At 40.0% G+C, this 22335-nt stretch overlaps 1 protein-coding gene and 1 long non-coding RNA gene across 8 annotated transcripts in view; both read right to left on the bottom strand.

Moving 5' to 3' along the window:
- The window catches only part of LOC145976668 (nephrin), a 372381-nt gene that overhangs the window by 213974 nt on the left and 136072 nt on the right, over positions 1-22335 (bottom strand). The gene's annotated exons all lie outside the window — the stretch shown is intronic.
- Positions 3325-22041, bottom strand: LOC145976830 (uncharacterized). Of its 2 annotated transcripts, none has more exons than XR_014440320.1 (3): positions 21923-22041; positions 21701-21851; positions 3325-4152 (listed from the first exon to the last, which is right to left on the bottom strand). It is a non-coding gene; the product is annotated as an uncharacterized LOC145976830 (long non-coding RNA). The 2 variants fall into 2 exon arrangements; XR_014440319.1 differs by lacking the exon at positions 3325-4152 and adding an exon at positions 20331-21548.

Raw genomic sequence — 22335 nt, 5'->3', positions numbered from 1 at the left:
AAAACGCGATCGGGTGGTAATTTCGGTGACAGGGCGGAGAAAGTATAGTGATCCACGTGCAGGATGTGACACACTCCAGATTTGCATACGCAAGCTAAGAGGACTGTTAATCGATGCGTTTGAAGATAAAACATTGCATTGTATAATTTAGAAACAGGTCATACTTACGAAGATTTGTTGTCTACAATACATGTTCTTGTATTATGAAGTATTTTGATAAATAGTTTTCAAATATCTATGTGCTTTTTGCATAAAGTAAACTAGTTTTTACGAATTCGTTATTTTTTAATACATTTTTTGTCCCCTGGCTCGGACAGAATATTTTGTTCTAATCTGGCCAGATACTAAAAATGTCAGTATTGCATGTCTGTGAAGAAATAAGTTTAAAAAGAAGACGAATCGATCAAAGAAGATAAAGAAAACTAGAACACTAACATCTAAACATACAAACGATGATACCTGTGTAGTTTGCCTAGAGAACAATGAAGAAGATTGAATTCAATACTCCAGCTGCTAGGAATGGGCTCACGAGGCATATGCTGATATCCCTAAGTGTTCTGATAATTATATTTGTGATCATTATAAATTATTTTGAAATTATACGGTGTTTAGGGGATCTATTTTAACCATGTCCGGTACTAGGCGCCACTTCAAGATCGTACAAAATTTTATACCAAAGTTTGACACTGATTTAAATATTATATTATAAAAAAGTTGATTATTCCGTTCATTTATTCTCATTTCTAATATTGTTAACTAATAATTAATGCAAAATATAAAAGAAATAAAATACATTTTTTTAATTTATCTACAAAAAACCTTAAGTGTCCGCTACTAGGGGAACTCCCCCTATATGTAACATATATATACTACGCGCAAAATATTAGCGAGAAACAAGAAGTATGATATCATTGGTATTGGGTATTACGATTAAGTACGTTCCTATCATCCATCTTAGCTATCAGATTACAGCAACGCCGGATCGATAAAGCCGGAAGATGAATCGGATTAGAGTTAAAACTTGACGCCTCGCGGAAAGCGCCTGGTCATAAGAGTAACCGCCCCCTCACCGCCAGGTGGATTAGCAAGGTAAGCGAGTGGAAGAGAGTGAATCAATAAGAAAGTTTTTAATTTAAAGTCCGATATCTCTCCCGCGCGCGCGGCGGGATTCCATTCGTCTGCCCGAAACGTTGCGATTGATTAACTTGTACTCTCGTTGACAAAAAGAGAAACACACCGCCGCTCGATTAAATTTGCAGCGAAACGGTATCTAATTTTCGCGATCTCATGCCCGGTTCTCATTATCTGGTCACGAGATCGGATAATATGGAAGTTTGCCGGGATAACAATCAGTGCGCGGAGGCACCTGGCTCGCGGCCGGCTTTACATTTGCCGTTACTACTTCATCCTATTTTTCGCGACTTCCTCTCTTCGCTCGGTTCTCGCGACCGTTTTCCACCTCTCCTCCCCCTCCCCTTCTCTCTTTCTCTCTCTCTCCTCCCTATCGCGCCGACCTTTAGTCCCGGTTATTGTCTTCTCTGCATTTTTAACGTCACTTTATCCTTTTTTCCAGAGGCTGCGGAGATACACCAGCAGATTATTACCACCGCACTGCGGCGCATCTCGTTCTATTATTTCCCGAAGTAAGTATTCCGGTATAATTTATCGATAAAAACACCGCTAATCGAGCGGTGACTGCGATTTGAAATTCGAGAAAGTGCACGAGCGCGAAAGAGCGCGTTATCGTTCGCATTCGCGTATCTTTCTGTTAGCTCAAGCCCGTTAAAAAAATCTTTCGTTTTGGTTTTTTCTTTGGTTTTCGTTATTTCTACTTCTATCTGTATTTTTACAATTTTATATTCCCCGTCCCATACTGTTTGCCCGTAGATATACCGGCGAAAACTTTAATCTGATAATCAGAAATTACGAACGCCGAAAAAATCGAGTTAATTAAGTAGGTACGATTTGTCGTGCGCGAAATTTGCGGTAATATTTGAAGGGAATAGCGGGGTCAATAGAGCGGCAATTCCGATCGTTCCGTGTCCCGCGAGAAATCCGCGTTACGGCAAATATGGCGACCTGAATCTTTGATTCTTCGGCGGTTTCGATTTTGCGAGATCCTCTCTTCTTGATACCCGATGCGCTTGAGAACCGCGCTCCGGGTTCTTTTCGGCGCGTGAGATTAAAGATTCCTGACCTCAATCCTACGCCAAAGGATTATCCTAGAGATATTACCGTCATCGTCGACTTTTTCCCCCTTCGCTAGCTTTCATACCGTCCTTCTGTCATCTCCTCTTTCCCGCTTCTCCACCTTTCGCAATTTTTGTTTTCAATATTTTCACCTCTCTCTGTCTCTTCGTACTTTTTACGTTCTCGTATACATCTACCGGTTATCATGTACGATACGCAATTGATTACACAGTGGTAAAAGAATATTTTTCATCCGACATAAAAATCGTATGCTGAAATTACGATGAAATATCTTTCCGCGGAAAGAAATAGATAGATAGATGGAGAAAAAGAACAGAAAAATAAAAGTATCGTTGCAGCAAAGAAATGTATACGCCTTTTGCAACTTTGGATAACGGCGAGTCTCGCGATTTGCATAATCTTTGTCTTTACACCGCACGTACTCGCATTTACATTCTCTCTCTTCCATTTTCATATAAGTCTATTGCGATTCTAATACGTGACGTTTAATAAAAGCGCGGAGAGACAACGCGATGTGTAGTTTTATACATCGGGAAAATAAATCCGATAAACAGCATTTTCCACCGCAGCGTTTAATGACGCTGAAATAACGAGATTATCGACAGGTGTAAAAGTAACGCAAGTCCAAACACATATATAACGCGTACATTGATGCAACCGCCGCAGAATGTGCATGAACAATTTTTCGAGATAAATAGTTAGCGTTAAATTATATTTCCATGACGATCAATTTCGGTGGAAAGAAAGCCATATATTATCGTAAGACTGGAAATTTTTTTCTCGTGGAAAGAGTCTCTCTAACTTTATCATTTAAATTTCTAAATAATATCAGCGAGCCTTCGAGCCACTTGGTTAGACTTGCGACTTTATCGCGACATCACGCTTCAGGCTTTATACCGTAGACGTAATTGTAAGAATACTCTTGGCAAGTCACGCGAATTGCCAATCCCGCTTCTTTTTGATTTATTATTCCGAGCCCGATACAGGAAACTCAAGGAGCGTTAAGAATAAATGTCGATTTTCGTCATCGTTATCAAAATAAATCAACGCTAATTAGCATCTTTTTAGCGTTCTCTATTCATTAATATTAATTAAGTAGTATCGTTCGTTATAACAAAGTCCGCTGTAACGAACAAATTAAGTAGCGAATGAAATGATTGTACAGATAAATTTGACATTGTAACATTCTGCGTAACGAGCACGTGAAATATGAGATAAAGAGCGCACAATGACCGACGATAAACAGGGATAGAGGTCCGCGCGCGCACTTAATTGGCATTAATTAATGTTTTGTCGCATGCGACGGAATGCAACATCCATTAACCAATGTCAAAAGTAAATTCAGGTTGAGGCTGACGGGTATCGATTAAGAACCGATAAGACAGTTTCATATTACGTAAGTTCACGTAATGGATGATTAATGAAACTAAGTGTGCACGGTTGCCACGGGAGCGGTATTAGCGAATCTTTCCAAAAATCAGTATCGCGTGTCGGTTGGCCACTTCGATATTAATAACCACGTAATCTATAACAATTATTTGTTATAGTACACGTGTATAGAGATCGGAAAAAGTCACATCACGCTTAGTCAACTAATTTACACTTCAGGGATAAGGATAGGGATACCGATCGCCGCATGCAAGTTTAAAAAAGAAAAAAATGAATCTCGCAAAATGCTTATAAAAATATTACACGAGTCGTATCCGGGAATTGTTTCATAAATATTAGATAACAAAATGTGTCGCGCAATAATAGATTAACAAATGCTCTCATTTTTTTTGATACATCCAATCGAGATATTTCCCAGCGCGTTACACATTCGTTGACAGCGACATAATTGACAGCTTGTATGTCAGCCACGTTACAACGATTCCTTCATATTCCGCCCTTTCAGACATGGTATGCCGACAATTTCTGCGTTGAAATGGCCCATTCGCAGCTCTGCAAATTTAGGTCACGTTACACAAGATTCTCAGATATTAGGGTCATTGAGGAGAGAGAGAGAGAGAGAGAGAGAGAGAGAGAGAGAGAGGGAGGCTCCCGACTAGGGGACCCTAGTTAAGTAAGAGAAATTCTCGAAGCATTTGCTTAGGTCTTATCAAAGAACGGCGATTGTTAATATTTGATTCCTTTTTGGTCTTGATGTGTAAACGTGATATAAAAACTTTTAATCAGATGAAAAATTTCAGGTTCACTTATTCATCTTTCACGATGTATTGTAAAGCTTAAAGTAATTCATTATAATACTTCTGCTCTCTAAAAGTGAATCAGTGAAAATATCACTAATTTAAACAGTAAAATAAGATTTCACTGAGAATCAGTGAGTATTTTACTGATTTTCAGTGGAAACGCTTATATTTTTGTTATTTTATCTTATATCTCACTGATTATGGTCAGTTAAAATAAAATTCACTGTAAAACCAGTAAATTTCACTGTAAAACCAGTAATCGCTAGTTCGTTTGTTTACCGCTACGATCGCTATCTCTCTCGTATTTAGTTTTAGTCATAAGAATTATATAAAGTTTGCAAAGAGCGACAGATAAAATTAAAAATATTACTTCGATTTAATTTCAGATATTAAATCGATCTTATGAGTCGGACAAATAAATGTCTGGCGACTTAATGAAAATTATTCGTTCGTTATCTATTTAAAATAGCAAGTTCAATATACATGTAATATTATAAATAAAATAAAATTTTTAATATAATAAATATTTAGTAAATATAAATAAAATTTTTAATTTTATATGAAATAGATAGAGAGATGAATTGTAGTTTAATATTACTGACAATAACGAAAGAAATATTATTACTGATTGAAACAGTCAAAATTATTAACTAATTCTTTCAATAAAATATCACTGATTTACAGTGCTGTACTTATAACTGCTGTAATTAGTGACTATTTACTGTTTTTCAGTGATAATACACTGATTCACTTTTAGAGAGTAGATATTAACAATCTTGTTGTCGTTTAATTACTTTTATGAGATACAATTCGCCGCACTGAGAAAAAAATCTGGTTGCATTAATTAGAAATCTGATAGATTCAATCAGTATGTCTGTTGGAAAATGAACGAATCAGAATTCCTTTAGGAATTACCAGATGAGTATGATTAACTCCTTCCTGTTAAATTTACCAAATTTTCTTATTAATAATACTAAATTTACTTTAAAAAATGGCATCACTGTGTCCATGTTTAGTTAATGTAACAAGAAGTTTTATAGATCCAACTAGAAAATACTAACCAAATCCTTGTAGTAAAATCAATTACACGTTCTAGTTATAAAAAATCGAGTCTTATTGCGATAACTAGAAATTCTGCTTGGTTTAACCAAAATGCCTTCTATTAGATACGTCTTGTTGATACAATCAAACGATTTTTCACGATTCAGTGCGGATATTTCAATCTCGCCACTTCTAATCAAAAAACAGGTCGCGATGAGAAAACAGATTAGAACGCGAAACGGATCGCACGCGGGTACGATTCTGATTGCTTCCCGTAGGACGCACGGACGACAGCTGTTATCTGTATCAATTTGTCGCAGACAGTCCGGACACGTGTGCTCGCGCGCCACGTCCTCCAAAGCCGAGTTGCAGAAACTCCCTTTACATGGCCGATTTCAGTAGTTGGTTTTAACGATTGCGATGTGCGGTCTGCGACGGATAGCTTGGGGTTGTATCTGCGTTTCTCCTACGGCTGTTCCGTTAAATTTGACCAATCGGCCGGTTTCCTGGCCGGTTTTGGCCCGCACCGCAATTTCCGACCCCGAGGAAAACATCTTGCCCGGAGTTTCTTCTCCCTCGTAGCTTAACCGGAGGGTTGATGCAGGTGCACCGAGAGATACGACGAAATGCGAGCGGCGGCGTCTCGTGTATCTCGCGGAAGAAAGGTATACGCCGCCAGAAAGGTAGCTCTCGGGCACAGCTGTGAACGGCTACGACGAACACAGCCACCAGCTTCCACCCCCTTGCGCGGGTCTAAATTACGGGGCCGAGTGGTAAGTGGCGGAAAGTGTAAGGTCGGCTCGAAGCTCAAAGTAAACTTTACTTTTCATGCCGCGCATTTGTCCAAAGCATAATTTGGAGTTCATTCCACGAGCAAAATCTCGTCATATTTTCTCATTCTTTCTCTTTCTCTCTCTCTCTCTCTATACTTGATTACTTTCCCTGTTCCCTATTTCGATATAACTTTCTCTTCTAATATCTCTATATCGTTCTCTGCATTATCCCTACAGGCATTCCCGGTTGGCTTATCATTCGCTCGGCTTAGCTTCGCCAGTCAACTGTACGAGAATGCGATTAATGCCTCAATTCCCACTGTGATATGAAGATAATCGAAACTTACGTAAGCGTGGATACTGTTACAGTTCCCGGACGTCATGGTCGATCGCGCACGTAGATGTTATCGTGCGCATGATAGGACAATGTCCATCCAAAATAACTCGCGCACAGTAGAACAGCTTCGAGAGGACAACAATAAGACGGTGGCCTCGTGCGAATTTCAAACACGTTCATGAAGCGCAATAAACTTTTCGTTATTTTATCGTACCCCGGAAAACCAAATGGCGAATGTTCCGAAGTATCCCCCGATTGTTGTACGTGCTTCCTGCGTTTATCTCACTCGCGACTCGGTCGGACATACGTCGCGATACATTTCACATTCTCGGCCGGAGGAGTCGAAATGAGAAAAGTTTTTGCAGCGTAATAAGCGACGGCCGGATCTAACCATCCCCCTTTCTTGCACCCCACCGACTTGATCCGGCCGCCGTCGCGGGATTAACACTCCGCAATGGCGCGATATAGCGCGAGAAATAATAAAAGGTAAAAAAAGACCAGCTGGGAGATGAGAAAAAAGGAAAGAGAGAGAGAGAGACAAAGCGAAGAGTGGGGTACGAAACTCTCTTAATGACGATTCATACCACCTAGCCATCTAGATGATGAAAATTTCGTTTGATATTGCGTCCAACGTCGAGATTATCCGTCGAAAAGTATACGACAATCTGCGAAATAGTGCAAGACGACTAATTGCAAGTATTAGTTTCCCAAAAAATTTCGTTACACTATTCGAATGTGTTTTAATCCTTTAAGGTCCTTTATTAATTCTCTTTAATAATCTTCATTTATGAATAAAAAACTGAAAAATATATTTACGCAAAAATAATATATCAACGATTTAATTAATTAATTAGTTATTATTACACAAATGATATGAAAGTATCTTGAATCATGAAATATCATTTTGTCGAATTATACCATCACTAAAATCGGGGAACAGATCTGTTCCAACAAGTCGGCAATCAAGAAAGCTTGTGGGTCGTCTAATTAATCTACATACTCCTATTAGGATTATCTTGCATGTGCGGATTTTAATTACGAGATAATTTATGCACCGGGTGGGCATTTTTTGTTTCCGCTTACATCGATTTCGCCTGCACAGAAATAAGAGTCGCGAGAGCAGATGAGAGAAGAGGGAGATAAGGTAGGTCATGAGGTAACTACCCGTATACTATATATTCTCTGGAACATTTACCATCAGGATTTCCCCAGGTGGCTGCTGTCACGTGCCACTAGGACACGTGCCAGGCGTACGTCTGAGGGGGCTAAGAGAGCTTCCTCGCGCCTCTCATTCCCCTCATCCGCTGCAATCTCTCGCTCTTTTTCTCCTTTGCCATCTCCTCCTACTCATCTTCCTCTTTTCCCATTCCGTCGTCCTCTTCCTGAGCGCTCTCTGCGAAGCAGATCCCGCAGGAGAAAAATGGCGGAGGCAGAAATGTGTGCGCGCCGTGCCAGTAGGGCTGTTCACGGGTCAAGCGAGAGGAAGGGCTCAAGTCATTTTGTACACTTTACACCTCATGTCCACGTTCATCTCGCGTCCGCCCTTTCGTTTCACGAGCAACGCGCTTTCATCCTCCTCTCCTCTGTCTCCTGTTTTCTGACTTGGAGTCTGGATGCTTGTAACGCCGGATTAATGAGTAAACCGAGATTAACAACAAAGTCCCTGCAATTTATGCGTCACTCGAATCACCGCATCTTCTTTAACGCAGCTTTAATTTAAAAATCAATCGCGCTTTACCTCGTGTATCGATATTTCTTCCTGATATTGTCCAATGTTTTTTTATATTAACCGGCGCAAAATACTAAATGCGTTAAAGCACCGCAAACGACATTGCTAACGAATGAGAAAATGTCGAACGTATCGCAAAAAGTATTATTGATACATATTCAAACGCGAGCCGCGAATTCTCGAGATTCATAAACTTCGCGCGTGATGGAAGTCCGATAATTCCATTCACGTTGAGAATCAATGTAAATTTTGATGCGCGCGCGATTAAATGAATGCAAGATAAGGCAGGAGGAAAAAAAGTCGGGAAATCGACTATCGGAAACGGACGTAAAATTTCTACAATATCCTGCAGCGCTACGTTTCGCGGAAAGATTTTAATTAATTCTATCTGTGCTCGCGACCAGTCGGGATATTTAGTTAGTCAAATCAAAAGGAACAAATATCAGAACACAGCTATAAGTCTACATCTATTAAAATTTAAAAAAAAATTGCCGATAAGATGAAATGTGTTGAAACGATAATAAAGCGATACACGTCATTCTTCAACAAAGGAAAATAGTAAACTGTATTTCATCTATAGTTAGTCAAATCAAAAGGAACAAATATCAGAACAAAGCCATAAGTCTACATCTATTAAAATTTAAAAAAATATTGCCGATAAGATGAAATCTGTTGAAGCGATAATGAAGCGATACACGTCACTTCTCAACAAAGGAAAATAGTAAACTATATTTCATCTATAGTTAGTCAAATCAAAAGGAACAAATATCAGAACACAGCCATAAGTCTACATCTATTAAAATTTAAAAAAAAATTGCCGATAAGATGAAATCTGTTGAAGCGATAATGAAACGATACACGTCACTCCTCAACAAAGGAAAATAGTAAACTATATTTCATCTATAGTTAGTCAAATCAAAAGGAACAAATATCAGAACACAGCCATAAGTCTACATCTATTAAAATTTAAAAAAAAATTGCCGATAAGATGAAATCTGTTGAAGCGATAATGAAACGATACACGTCACTCCTCAACAAAGGAAAATAGTAAACTATATTTCATCTATAGTTAGTCAAATCAAAAGGAACAAATATCAGAACACAGCCATAAGTCTACATCTATTAAAATTAAAAAAAAAATTGCCGATAAGATGAAATCTGTTGAAGCGATAATGAAGCGATACACGTCACTCCTCAACAAAGGAAAATAGTAAACTATATTTCATCTATAGTTAGTCAAATCAAAAGGAACAAATATCAGAACACAGCCATAAGTCTACATCTATTAAAATTAAAAAAAAAATTGCCGATAAGATGAAATCTGTTGAAGCGATAATGAAGCGATACACGTCACTCCTCAACAAAGGAAAATAGTAAACTATATTTCATCTATAGTTAGTCAAATCAAAAGGAACAAATATCAGAACACAGCCATAAGTCTACATCTATTAAAATTTAAAAAAAAATTGCCGATAAGATGAAATCTGTTGAAGCGATAATGAAGCGATACACGTCACTCCTCAACAAAGGAAAATAGTAAACTATATTTCATCTATAGTTAGTCAAATCAAAAGGAACAAATATCAGAACACAGCCATAAGTCTACATCTATTAAAATTTAAAAAAAAATTGCCGATAAGATGAAATCTGTTGAAGCGATAATGAAGCGATACACGTCACTCCTCAACAAAGGAAAATAGTAAACTATATTTCATCTATAGTTAGTCAAATCAAAAGGAACAAATATCAGAACACAGCCATAAGTCTACATCTATTAAAATTTAAAAAAAAATTGCCGATAAGATGAAATCTGTTGAAGCGATAATGAAGTGATACACGTCACTCCTCAACAAAGGAAAATAGTAAACTATATTTCATCTATAGTTAGTCAAATCAAAAGGAACAAATATCAGAACACAGCCATAAGTCTACATCTATTAAAATTTAAAAAAAAATTGCCGATAAGATGAAATCTGTTGAAACGATAATAAAGCGATACACGTCATTCTTCAACAAAGGAAAATAGTAAACTGCATTTCATCTATAGTTAGTCAAATCAAAAGAAACAAAAATCAGAACGCAGCCATAAGTCTACACCTATTAAAATTTAAAAAAATTACCGATAAGATGAAATCTGTTGAAGCGATAATGAAGTGACACGTCAGTCTTCAACAAAGGAAAATAGTAAACTGCATTTCGTCTATAGTTAGTCAAATAAAAAGAAACAAATATCAGAACACAGCCATAAGTCTACATCTATTAAAATTAAAAAAAAAATTGCCGATAAGATGAAATCTGTTGAAGCGATAATGAAGCGATACACGTCACTCCTCAACAAAGGAAAATAGTAAACTGTATTTCATCTACAGTTAGTCAAATAAAAAGGAACAAATATCAGAACACAGCTATAAGTCTACATCTATTAAAATTAAAAAAAAAATTGCCGATAAGATGAAATGTGTTGAAACGATAATAAAGCGATACACGTCACTCTTCAACAAAGGAAAATAGTAAACTGTATTTCATAGTTAGTCAAATCAAAAGAAACAAAAATCAGAACGCAGCCATAAGTCTACACCTATTAAAATTTAAAAAAATTACCGATAAGATGAAATCTGTTGAAGCGATAATGAAGTGACACGTCAGTCTTCAACAAAGGAAAATAGTAAACTGTATTTGGTCTATAGTTTACTCTGGAAAATTCTGGAAAAAGAAATGCGTAAACAGAGGGGCTGTGTTGATACCGAGTGCGCGTCTCGCGTCAAGAAGAATCATGGAAAGGAGAATCTACGAAACGCCAGACGGTGCCGTCCGTCTGGTAAATTTACGGGCGGCGTCGGAGTTGAGTGCGCGCACTCGGAAACGGGCTCCCCGCCAGAAAAATAACAGGTAAATGGAACGGAGGGAAAGGAGGGCGCAAGATTGTTCATCCGGTGCGTCGGCGGAGATAGAAAAAGTGACCCGTCTCCGGCGCCGACATCTCCACCTACGTCTCATCCCTTTGCACGCGCGCTCGCGTGCGTGAACCTTCTTTCTCCGGCAATATAATACCGCCCTTGTGAGTATTCACCGGCGAGGATTCATATCCTCTTCCGCCGTGTCGCCGCGATGTCGGATTGAAGAGCCGAAACATCCTCGCGCCGATATTCCCTCGCCTCTTTTTTACTCGAGATCTGTCTTTATCTCGTCGTGAAACCGACATATACGACTCTTTTTTTCAGTATTTTCGCGTGCATACTTCCGTTAATCCGCCATTCCGACGAGCATATGGAATTACTCTCTTTCCGAAACGTCGCACTTCGACAGAGGAAAAGAGATTCAACGACGCGCGAGATAAATGGAGTAAACGGAAACGCCCGCGAGTGCCCGCAATCGTGTTTACGAGAAGAAACGAAAACGATTTATATACCGAAAGTACGAAATACTATTACATTGTCGACGAAACATGATGCGTTTCTCTTCCGCTCGGTGCATCTCTTTCGATTCACCGCGCGAATCCTCCGGGCGTTCCATCTGCCTCCCCTCGCATCCATCCTGCCGTCCCGCATCGGTATGTACTTGGTTTTACGCTTCTCAAACTCACGGAGTTCTAAGCGAAAGCTGCCAGATTAAAAGTGGTTATTCGAGCGCATCTCGTCGACGTAGAGGCTCCGCATGTATGACCCTCCATTAATTCTCCTCTTGCTCTTTTGCGCTCGCGTCTTCCTAGAGCTCGAGAGATTCAAAGGAGCAAAAGTGACGGCTGTCATAATTGGGAGCATCATGACAGATACCGACTATTGTAACCATCCTGATCTTTGCATTACATCAAAGAGATTTTACGTAGAACTGTACATTCTCTTGAGAGCTTGCATGTAATTTCTATAGAATTATATATATGCGTGAGAAAAATAAGAGTAAAAGATATATAAATCACAAATGAAATTAATAGTACTCTTCTTTCTTACATAAAAGTAAATTCGTTTGAATTCTGCCAAGTCTTTTGTACAGCAAATAAATATTTCATATTACGATTATTGCAAAAAGGATAAAAATAACGCGGATTTTATATATTCGATGTATTTTCTCTCTCTCTCTCTCTCTCCCCCTCCCTCCCTCTCTCTGTCTCTTTCTCTCTCCCTCTCTAATAGTTGTCTCATAGTTTTCTTAAACTATGTTTGACCATTCTGCTAGTTCTACCCAGTTCCGCGATCCACCGTGTACAAATTGTAGTCGGAAACTACTTTCTCGAGATCGCTTCCCTTATTGTGCGCGCACAGGCAGACTATTAAAAATGCTTTGAAAATTTGCGCAGCGTAGTGGAGACCCCGGCGATGAGATTAATTCGGAGTACGTCGTTTGGCAAGTCTCCCCCGTCGAGACTTTCTTCGGAATAGTTTACGAGCGCGTACTTCAGCCCTTTGCAAGCCTTTAAACGGATTTCACGGTGTGCCCGCGTAATTACATTATTTATCGCGGTTGACCATGCTACTTCGTAACATCTTTCCCTCTATCTATCGTCAAGACAAAAGCGATCCCGTCGAGGGTTTTTAACGATCAAGGACCATGTCTGTGTGCATCTCCCTTTGTTTTCTTACCTCTCATCGGCACAATTGATCCATTTAACGACGAACGTAAAAGAGAGCGAGAAAAGAAGATTCCCAAGATCGCATGCATACTTAAAGATTTCGTTACAATTCAGATAGCTTGCAAAACTTAACTTTGAAAATATTTGTACGCGAATGATTTCGCGCGTATGATATATCGAATATTACATTACAATTTTAATAACAAAAAATGGATGGTGTAATTTTCCTCCATTGCCCGTTATATTATTTCATGAATATTTTATCCTCCTCTATACATATGTGCGCACGCGCGGGTGTATGTGTAACGTTGCATCATCAATTATTTCTCTTTCGCGCGAGATAACGCGAACGTAAAAATGGCTGATTAACAATGCCTATCATACACTTGTGACCGTCAAGTAATCCGATGTATATATCGTCCAATTGTTAAAATTTTAACGCAATTTTATGATGTATGTACATACACACAAAAGTGCCGTAACACACGAATTTATACACATATCTAAGTATCATACATGTATATGCATTTTATGTGCTTAAATTCAATTAAGGTGTTATTTTTTGCTCTAGATGTATATGCATTTTATGTGCTTAAATTCAATTAAGGTGTTATTTTTTGCTCTAGAAACATCACGAGAAGCTACTTCGCTTCAAACTTCTTCTTTCAAACTTCTTCTCCCAAACTTGTTCTTTCGCGAAAAAAATTTGCCAATAATACATCATCACGCGGCAGTATAAGTAATCGTATCATCGCGCCTTTTACCCGAAATTGCGACATATTTTCTGGAACTGTGGAATTTTATTCCTCGGAGGGTCGCGCGGGAAAAAAAAGGGTCCACCGCTCGATGAATCACGACGATGTGTCGCGCGAAAGAAGAGCCAATAGCGCAAACTTCTAAACTGCCAGTGTCGTCCAGTTTGCGTCATCGTCCGTCGATTGACGAGTCGAAGGGAAAGTCCACGCAGTTCTTCTCCCGCGGGATAAAGTTGTCGGCGGACCGACGATGAGAGGTAGTCACCGCGATGAAAGGCGATAAATAAGGCTCGATTGGATTCCTGCTGGTCCTGAAAGTTTCCCCGGCGCGGTAGTCCTTTAACTCTCCCGTGCTTCCCATATGCTTTTCCCCGATTCTCCTTAACTATCCATGACTCTCCCCTTCCATCCATTTGGTCCCGCTAACTGCGGGACTAACTGGATTAATCGAACCCTCTGCAGACGGAAACGAGACCGCACTTTGCCGTACAATTCGCCGCTTATCCGTATCACCAAGTTGTTTTTGCGATAACAATTATTACTTGTATGCAATCGATTTTTATATTTTAATTTCTTCGAAAGGCATTTATAATTGCCGTCTAAAAATATTACGACCGAAAATCTTTATAATATTATAAAAATGTAATAATATACGCGAAAAAAATAAATAGGAATATATTAAGTACGAAAATAAAATAATATAAAAACTTAATATTTCATAAAATACCTTTTCCTATAAAAATACTGTTTGTAAGAATGATTAATTAAAATTACCCAACTTTTTTACATTCAAGATATAATACAGGTAGGGACAAGTCTAAAATTATATTCCTCAAGTTTCTTGCTCTTGGAAATTTAATACGCACAGCAGGCTATTTAGTATTACGAAATGCGACAGTTCAGCTCTCTGATGCGAAAGTGATTGCTAAGTATGCAGTCATTATTTCGCAAAGAAAGTCTATTATTATGAGAAAGAACACAAAAGTGCTTAAGTTTATAAAAATGCAAGCGTCGCGACACCCCAATTTCCATAATACACTACCGCATCAGCAATGAAAATGCCCGGGGCTTAAAAGCAAAAAAAGAAGATACACGATGAAAGTTCGAATTATCCAATTTTCCATTTTACTCCTCGTAAACGAGAATACATGTGCGTTACGTATTAAATCCGTCGTCATATCGAGATAAGGAAATATATTCTTCAATTTCACTGTACGCGATCTTTCTTTTCTGTATCTATCTTTCAAGGGATTACCGTTACATATTTAAAACGGTAACTCAATCGAAACTGAAATGTTCTTGGCGAGTGATTTTAAAGAAAAGACTTGAATGACGTCGTTCAGAATATATATTCCCAAGCGACAGCGCCGAGGAAAGATGGTCGATCGTTCCATCATGGCGAGCAGACTCCTTTTAGCGAGGGATTATGACTTTTTATATGTCGCGAGTCTGGTTTTATCGACGAGCTCATAGTAGTCCCTCGGTGGCCTCCGATATGAATAGCGTCGAAGTCGAGGACCATCGACGCGACCTTGGGTCCTCGGAAACGAGTGCGAGGGAGACGACTTGACGGTCCGGGTTTCCATTTATCTCGAACGTCCATTCCCGAAGGAGCCGTCAACGTCGTCAGGAGGATCTACCGCGAATTACGGTACGCGGTAGATCCCCTCCCTCCTTTATAGCGCTACGGAATTGACCGCGGCAGGATATCCCCGACATAGAACTCGATCAAATATAAATCGCGAATCCCGGCTTACGGCTCGTCCCATTCTTCGATATCGGAGTCAATCCTAGTTTACAGTCGCCGTATATGTCGCGATAGATCGGGAGAGAGCCTCGAATCCGCAGTGCGATACATACATATTTCAAGAGGAGTCGATCGGGCGGAAGAGCGAGAGCTGAGACACGGAGCGCCGCGATATACTCCCGACGCAAGACGCAGAAAAGGGGGAAAGGGCGAAAGGAAGAAGAGGATTCGACGTCGTTTCTTCTTTATCGAAACTTGACGGACGCGGAAGCTTATAACCGACGCCCGTCCCAGTTCCAGCGGAGGAATACTTGATCGACAATAATATTTCGAGCGTAAACAAGTTCCGAGCGATCCATATTCCGGTCGGGGGACGAGATTCCGATGGATTATTGCATTTATAGCCGACGCATTACACGCTAACTCACCAACCGCCAACCGGTAGTTGCGTTGTTACCTGGCCGGAATTGCTACTGGCTCGGATGATAAACAACGTATTGAAATACCGTCGGATCCGCGAGATTACTATTAGAGAGAGAGAAGGAGAAAAACAGAGAGAGAGAGAGAGAGAGAAAGAGGAAGCTGCAGGTTTACATATTCTGCGAAAAATGTTTCCCACAGAAAAATCTCTGATAAGAAAAAATAAGCAAAATAGCATTTTCGCGATTATATTTCCACGCCTGTGTTGTGATTTATTGCGCATGAAAATAAATTATCGCGCAAAAATCTATCTAAAATGCAAAAGTCTGAAAGCGCCTCGTAAAAATGAATAAATAACATGTGTAATTTATGTGACAAGCGCAAGTACCTATGATGCACCGTTTATCCGAACATTCCTTTCCTTTCTCTCGGCGCGGAAACAAGCCATGTCGAAGCGTTTCGGAAATCCAATTTCATGGCGAAGATCTCGAACGCGTCTACGTCCGATACTTGGAGAGAGGCGGTGGAAAACACAATGCGCTAGCCGGGTCGAGCTGGATTCCCTAAGCGTATTTGTAATACACCGATGATCTAGTAGCAGCAGCACAGATTCCTCGTGCAATAGCTACTCTTTCGCAACGACACATTCGAGAAAAATTCCATTCGTCAATACTAAATTCCTGTGCACTGTATATTAAATTCTTTATCAATTTTTTTCGTATGCACGGAATAATTGTTAAATTCTTGATTTTAATATACAAATTCAATATTCAAACGTCTAAAAATCGCTCGAAAAATTCTTTTCAAAAACTATATTAAATATTGCATTAATTTTTGTTTTGTCAAAAAGATATTACAAAATTATTGTCAGATATATTATAAAATTGAATTTGAAAAAAATGTATATTTTTATATTTTAACGCAAGTTTTTTTGTCAGCACGATTCTCTCTCTCTCTCTCTCTCTCTCTCTCTCCCATTGTTCTTAAAATTTTAATTTGTCTCTTCATAATAACACAAACATTTTTCATGTGTGCATTGATGAACAACACTAGTTGATATTTTAGTGCTTTTAAAATACGAGATTATCATCCAAAAACATGGACTATGACGCGCGAGAAATACGATATAATCCATATGTGTAAATCGAAACATTTCCTATATCACGCGATATTTATATTTTTCGATCAAATTTATCGAATGCACGTAAAAATTTACTCATTTATCTCCTATACAGCCTCTCCTTCTCTCTTCCCCCCCCCCCTCTCTCTCTCTCTCATTGTTCGGATGGCGATAAACACTGTGAAATTGATTAATGTATACGGCACGTTACATCATACACAACTACGTGCCATCACTATTGAAAATACGCGATATTCGAGGGAAGGCAAATATATAAACGAAAAATATCGACGATCGAAAAAATTGCGTTTTTGCCACGAATACTTTGCGCACCACCTCCGCAATAGTAGGTTAATCGTAGGTTTATAGTAGGTTTATATCTCTTTCTCCTTTCCCTCTCTCCCTTCCTTCTTTACCCCCTTTTCCGTAGTTCGCGTGCGGAGGCCGCGCTGACGTTTTAATACCAACGGCAATGCATTATTACGCAATTACGCTTCGATAGCGGAATAATCGAGTCCGCTGTCTGAATTGCACGCGGCGTTGTCCGGAACAGCGTAACGAGTATCGCGAAAGATAACGTTATTCGCCGAATAAAAAAAATAAAAAATAAAAAAAAACACTTCCCGTCCCCATGCCTGGGGAAAACAAAAACTATATCCCCGTCGCGTTTCCATTTCTCTTTTTTTTTTTCGCGTATTGTCATACCGTGCATTCATTGCCGTGTATTCATCGCGATGAAGCATCATCAACGAAATAAAGGTAAACTATTCTAGCCCGGATCGACCGATGCGCACGACGCGTTACCGCATTTCCCGCGTGCGATAATAATTGAACAATCGGTTCGGCAAAGTTCCGGCTTTTACGTCGAGAGATATTCGTGACAATGCATGGATTTGCGACGATTGCGAAAGCGGGGGAGCGTCGTCGCAAATTCGCCTAACGAGACACATCCGAATCGGACCTTGTGTCCTGCAAAAGAGATGTGCGTCTCTTCTCCATATCGTTCGGACCGGCAATTTTCGATTCACAAATGTGCTTCCAAGCTCTGTGTCTCTCTGCCAACTATCGCGAAACTGGCGTAAAATCTCGCGCAAGAATTATTTTCAAGATCCCGACGCAAGGAGAATATCGCATCAGCGCAAACAATCGCATCCGAGCCTCCATCCTCCGAGAGAACGGGGCGAGGTAACCGTCTGTGTAGTCGGACGGAACTCTGGAGAAATTGCAGCCACCAGATCGTACGCCGTCCTTCATCATCATCGTTTGCGTGCGAAGTTTGTGCTGACGCTTTAATAATACTCGCCGTGCCCGATGCTTTATTACGCGATTACATCACGATGACGGAATAATCAAATGGGAGAGAGCGAAGGTAGACGGAAAGGGAAAGAGGAGAGGAATGAAGGAAGGAGGGAAAGAAGTGGAGAAAGTGAAAACTGGCAAAGCGCGTAGAAGGAAAGAAGAGAAGAGGGCCAAATGCCATCGAAGAAAGCGAGAAAAAGGTAGAAAGGGTGCCTGCGAAGGAAATGGAAGGGGAAAGAGTAAGAATGTAGAGGAATGTCGACGGCTAGCAGATCTATCCAGCGGAATGGGAGATGGAACTCGTAGTCCGAGATAATACTACCTGAGAAATAATTGCGACCACCCCGACGAATCGGCGATGAGACTCCGCCGCCGGTAATTTGAATATATTCTAATGAAACATTTCCCCTCGGCGCGGCGTCTTTCCTACTCTGCATTTTTCGAACGAAAAAAATGTGTTCCCTGCGGAGGGAATGGGAAATGATAATTGCGAAATCGTCGATAAAGAGCACACCGGTTACGAATTAAAAAAAAGCTCCCCCTCCTCCCCCTCTAGGCGAGGGTTTCGATCGTTTCTGGCTTGGCGAGCAATAAATTCGCCAACGCGCGAAATTATTGTCGGCGATAAAGCTTCGGCGTCGCGAAAAAATGGTGACGGATGAGAGGAATTATGTTCAGTTGACAGCTCGTCGACGCCGATGAGACTTGGACGTTGAAACGCGGACGCCGGATTTGAAAATAACAGATCGCTGATGCTCGAGTAAGCGATGTAAGCTGTTGAATGTATTTTTCAGAACGATGTCGCGAGTGCTCTTATATATTGTGTAAAAATGTCGAAATACACGTGCATGCGAAGAAAATTCAGAGAGTTTAAGTATAAGCGCCGATCACTTCGCTGCGTATAAATAATTTTCACATCGCCAATTCTACGGTAAACGGTGAAAATGTGTTAAACTATTACGCGTCATATATTCAATTGTAATATAATGTATTATTGGCGCAATATTAATTTAACGTATATTTGCCCGTGGGAAGGTCGGCGATGGATATACAATGCAATATGTACCAATCTTTGAAAAGCTGCTAATCGAAACGGTAGACCAGCTTTGTTTGCCTTTATGTTAAAAGCAATTTACTTACAACAAACAGTCAAATTAATATAAATTTCCACGAGCGCGTGGCCTCATTATTGCACAAAATGAATAACGCGCGACACGAGAGAGTTAAGAAGATACTACAATATTATTATTTAATTTTCTTCACCGTCAAAAGTAATAAAACGTATGGACGGAAATAAAATGTTGACATTGCGTAACGTTATTTGAGAATAAAATAAATATTTCGCGATGCAATTTTTCGACAAAATTCAATAGACAGAAAATACAGAGAAGCATAAAATAAACAGTCGGCTAAATTCTCGTAGTACCTATTACAGCGTCAAACAATTCTTGTCGCTAAGTTAACAGAGTATACCCCGGTCACACGCGAGTCCACGTCGAATTTCGCTCGAAAACGCTCCATTAACTCTCTATATGTGATTTTCTCTATATGATTTTCCGCCCGAATATATACAGAAACGTGAATTAAGTTAATTTCGCGTCGGTTCTCTTTCCCACAAATAATATTTGATATCCGGCGCTACGTATGCGAGCGCGTAGCTTTATTTCGTATCCTCACTTATGCCGAGTATGTATTAATTTTCGCGCTTTTAATCGCGCGCAACAAAAACGATACGAAATACGAAATACGCCCCAATTATCAGATTCATCGAACATCGTGTTAAAACATATGAACGGGATAATATCGGTATTCGGTCGGTTGCTATTTTTGCTTATTTTTGCGCGATCGATTGCGCGACGATTATTTATTAGCATTATTTGCTTTAGCTCGCAGCGCACAAGCCACGCAGCCGTCATTTTCGTTGAAAATCATGGCGAAAATCAATCGCTATCGCGACGCAACGCGTATGATACAATGATCGTCAAAGTTGCTACCGATTACGGATGGTTGGTTTCGCGTTGAAGCAAAAGCTGGCGATGAAACGCACGACGCAGCCGGGCAAAATTCGCCGTCAATTATCGATATCGCGACCACATTGAAAGTGACAACGCCCCGTGCAACAATCTCGGCTTGTTACGTGTTTTTAATATACACATCCCCGATCTAATTTACAGACGATACCGGCGCGAAACTTTGCCAAAGGCAAATATACCGCGTGACAAAGAAAACGACAAAACGCCCGAATGGAAAACGAAAATCAAGGATTAAAGGATTGTCGAGACCGCGACAAAGGGCGCCGTCGATTAGTTTTGTACACGGTTGGTCCAGATTTGTTTGCGACCGGAGGCCAAAGCGTTGATAACTTTTTTAACATCTGGCTGAAACTGTTATTATTCGGAGCACAGAAACAGACATTTTTATATACCACGCAATGATAATATTGGAATATCTGAAAATTCACCAATTTCGATTGCTTTCAATCAAAGTTGATAGAGTCCGTTAATTTAATTTTCAGTCGAATATATCTAAATTTATTACGTACGACGTAATATAAAATCATTTCCATAGAGATTGCTCGGCTCTATCCTGTTTTTAAAAAAATCCAAAATTCCGAGTCTCTTTATTACTCCACTTGTGTGACGTAATTGCCACAGATAAGGGAGAATGAGCAAGGAAAGAGCGCGTATAACGAGAGTGCGATAATACGTAACGACTATATCCGAGACCGTATAAAGCCCAAGATTCGAAAGAGAATGTTAATCGAACGCTAATCGAAATAATGTGCCGAAAGCACGTCCGCGAGACCAGCGTATCGATTTCGCCATCGAGACACTGCTCATCGCCTTCCGCACCCGGATGTGTGCGATCGCGGCAATAGACTTTTGAGAAGGTGGTGGAGAGAAGCACGACGAAGCCAATTAATTAAAAGCCAATCGACGACGTAGGTGCCACTCGACTCCGGTGCGAATAATCCGGCGGTACTAGTAGTACATATGTGTATGTATATATATATATATATATATATATATATATATATATGTAGTAGTACATATATATATGTACATAGACATAGATATCTACGTAAATGCGGAAATACGTATGTGTTGTTGTGTGTACCCTCGCACACATGTATATATAAGTGTACCTAACGTAGGTACTTTTCGGACGCGGACAAGTCGATTAGCATAGAGATTGAGTCGCGGCTGTTTATGCAAATGTGCCACGATAATGGTGGTAGTAGCGGTAGTTGACGTCGGCGACGACGAAGACGACGATGGCTACGACGATGTCGTCGTCGGTTGTGCCCCGTCTTACGCACGTAGACCCTTCGACACTACCCTCGGGGAGACGGCTTTTTTCCTGTTTTAAACACGCCACGTTGTAAGACGCGCGCCGTCCCTTTGGCAAGGGCCGCTATTATTATTCCTACGCCAGAGGCACAGCGACGGCCCCGGTAATGAAAATAGCGACTATCGCGAAATTAGATCGGCCAAATTTAATAAAACGCTAACCGCTGTTAATACGTTATCATTGATTCGCAGTGACGGTGAATTATTACGCCATGTGAACCTCGTTGTTACGCGTCAGCCATTCATGTATCCAGCATGCATATAGCCAACGTGCACGCGTATCTTGAAAGGGGAATCGAGTTTTATATCCCAACTGTAAAAATACGTAATGTTTGCGGATGTAAAAAAGTATCTCAGATTAAATATCGCGATCTGTGCCATTACCTTATTTTTATTTCCCGCGCTAAAAAAATAATAAACTAAAATTATATAGAATGCACAATGTCCCTCTTTCCTGTTTCTGTGACACGCAAAATGACGTAAACAGATTTTACGATGCGACATCTTTATTATATTAACGTCACTTGATCAATTATATTGTTTATTTTTCGTGACGTAGACAAATCGACGCAATATTCCTTCCGTTCAAAAACAAGCGCGCAACAAGACGAACAACGGCTTCGATTGATTGGCTTATCGGGCTGGTATTAAATCGTTGATAATCAATTACGGACGAGAACGCGGTATGTGCCTGTCGGCCAGTCCATTCGCGAACGTGGATCGCGGCTTGCGCCGAACGACATCGACGCCATTAGCATTGACATTAGCATTAGCATTAGCATTAACGCCGACACCGG

Source organism: Camponotus vicinus, unplaced genomic scaffold (assembly GCF_025532165.1).
Source record: "Camponotus vicinus isolate PSW18456_S1 unplaced genomic scaffold, iyCamVici1.0 SCAF_9, whole genome shotgun sequence".
In the NCBI taxonomy this organism is placed as follows: Eukaryota; Metazoa; Arthropoda; class Insecta; order Hymenoptera; family Formicidae; genus Camponotus; species Camponotus vicinus.
This window is presented reverse-complemented; position numbering and strand designations above follow the sequence as displayed.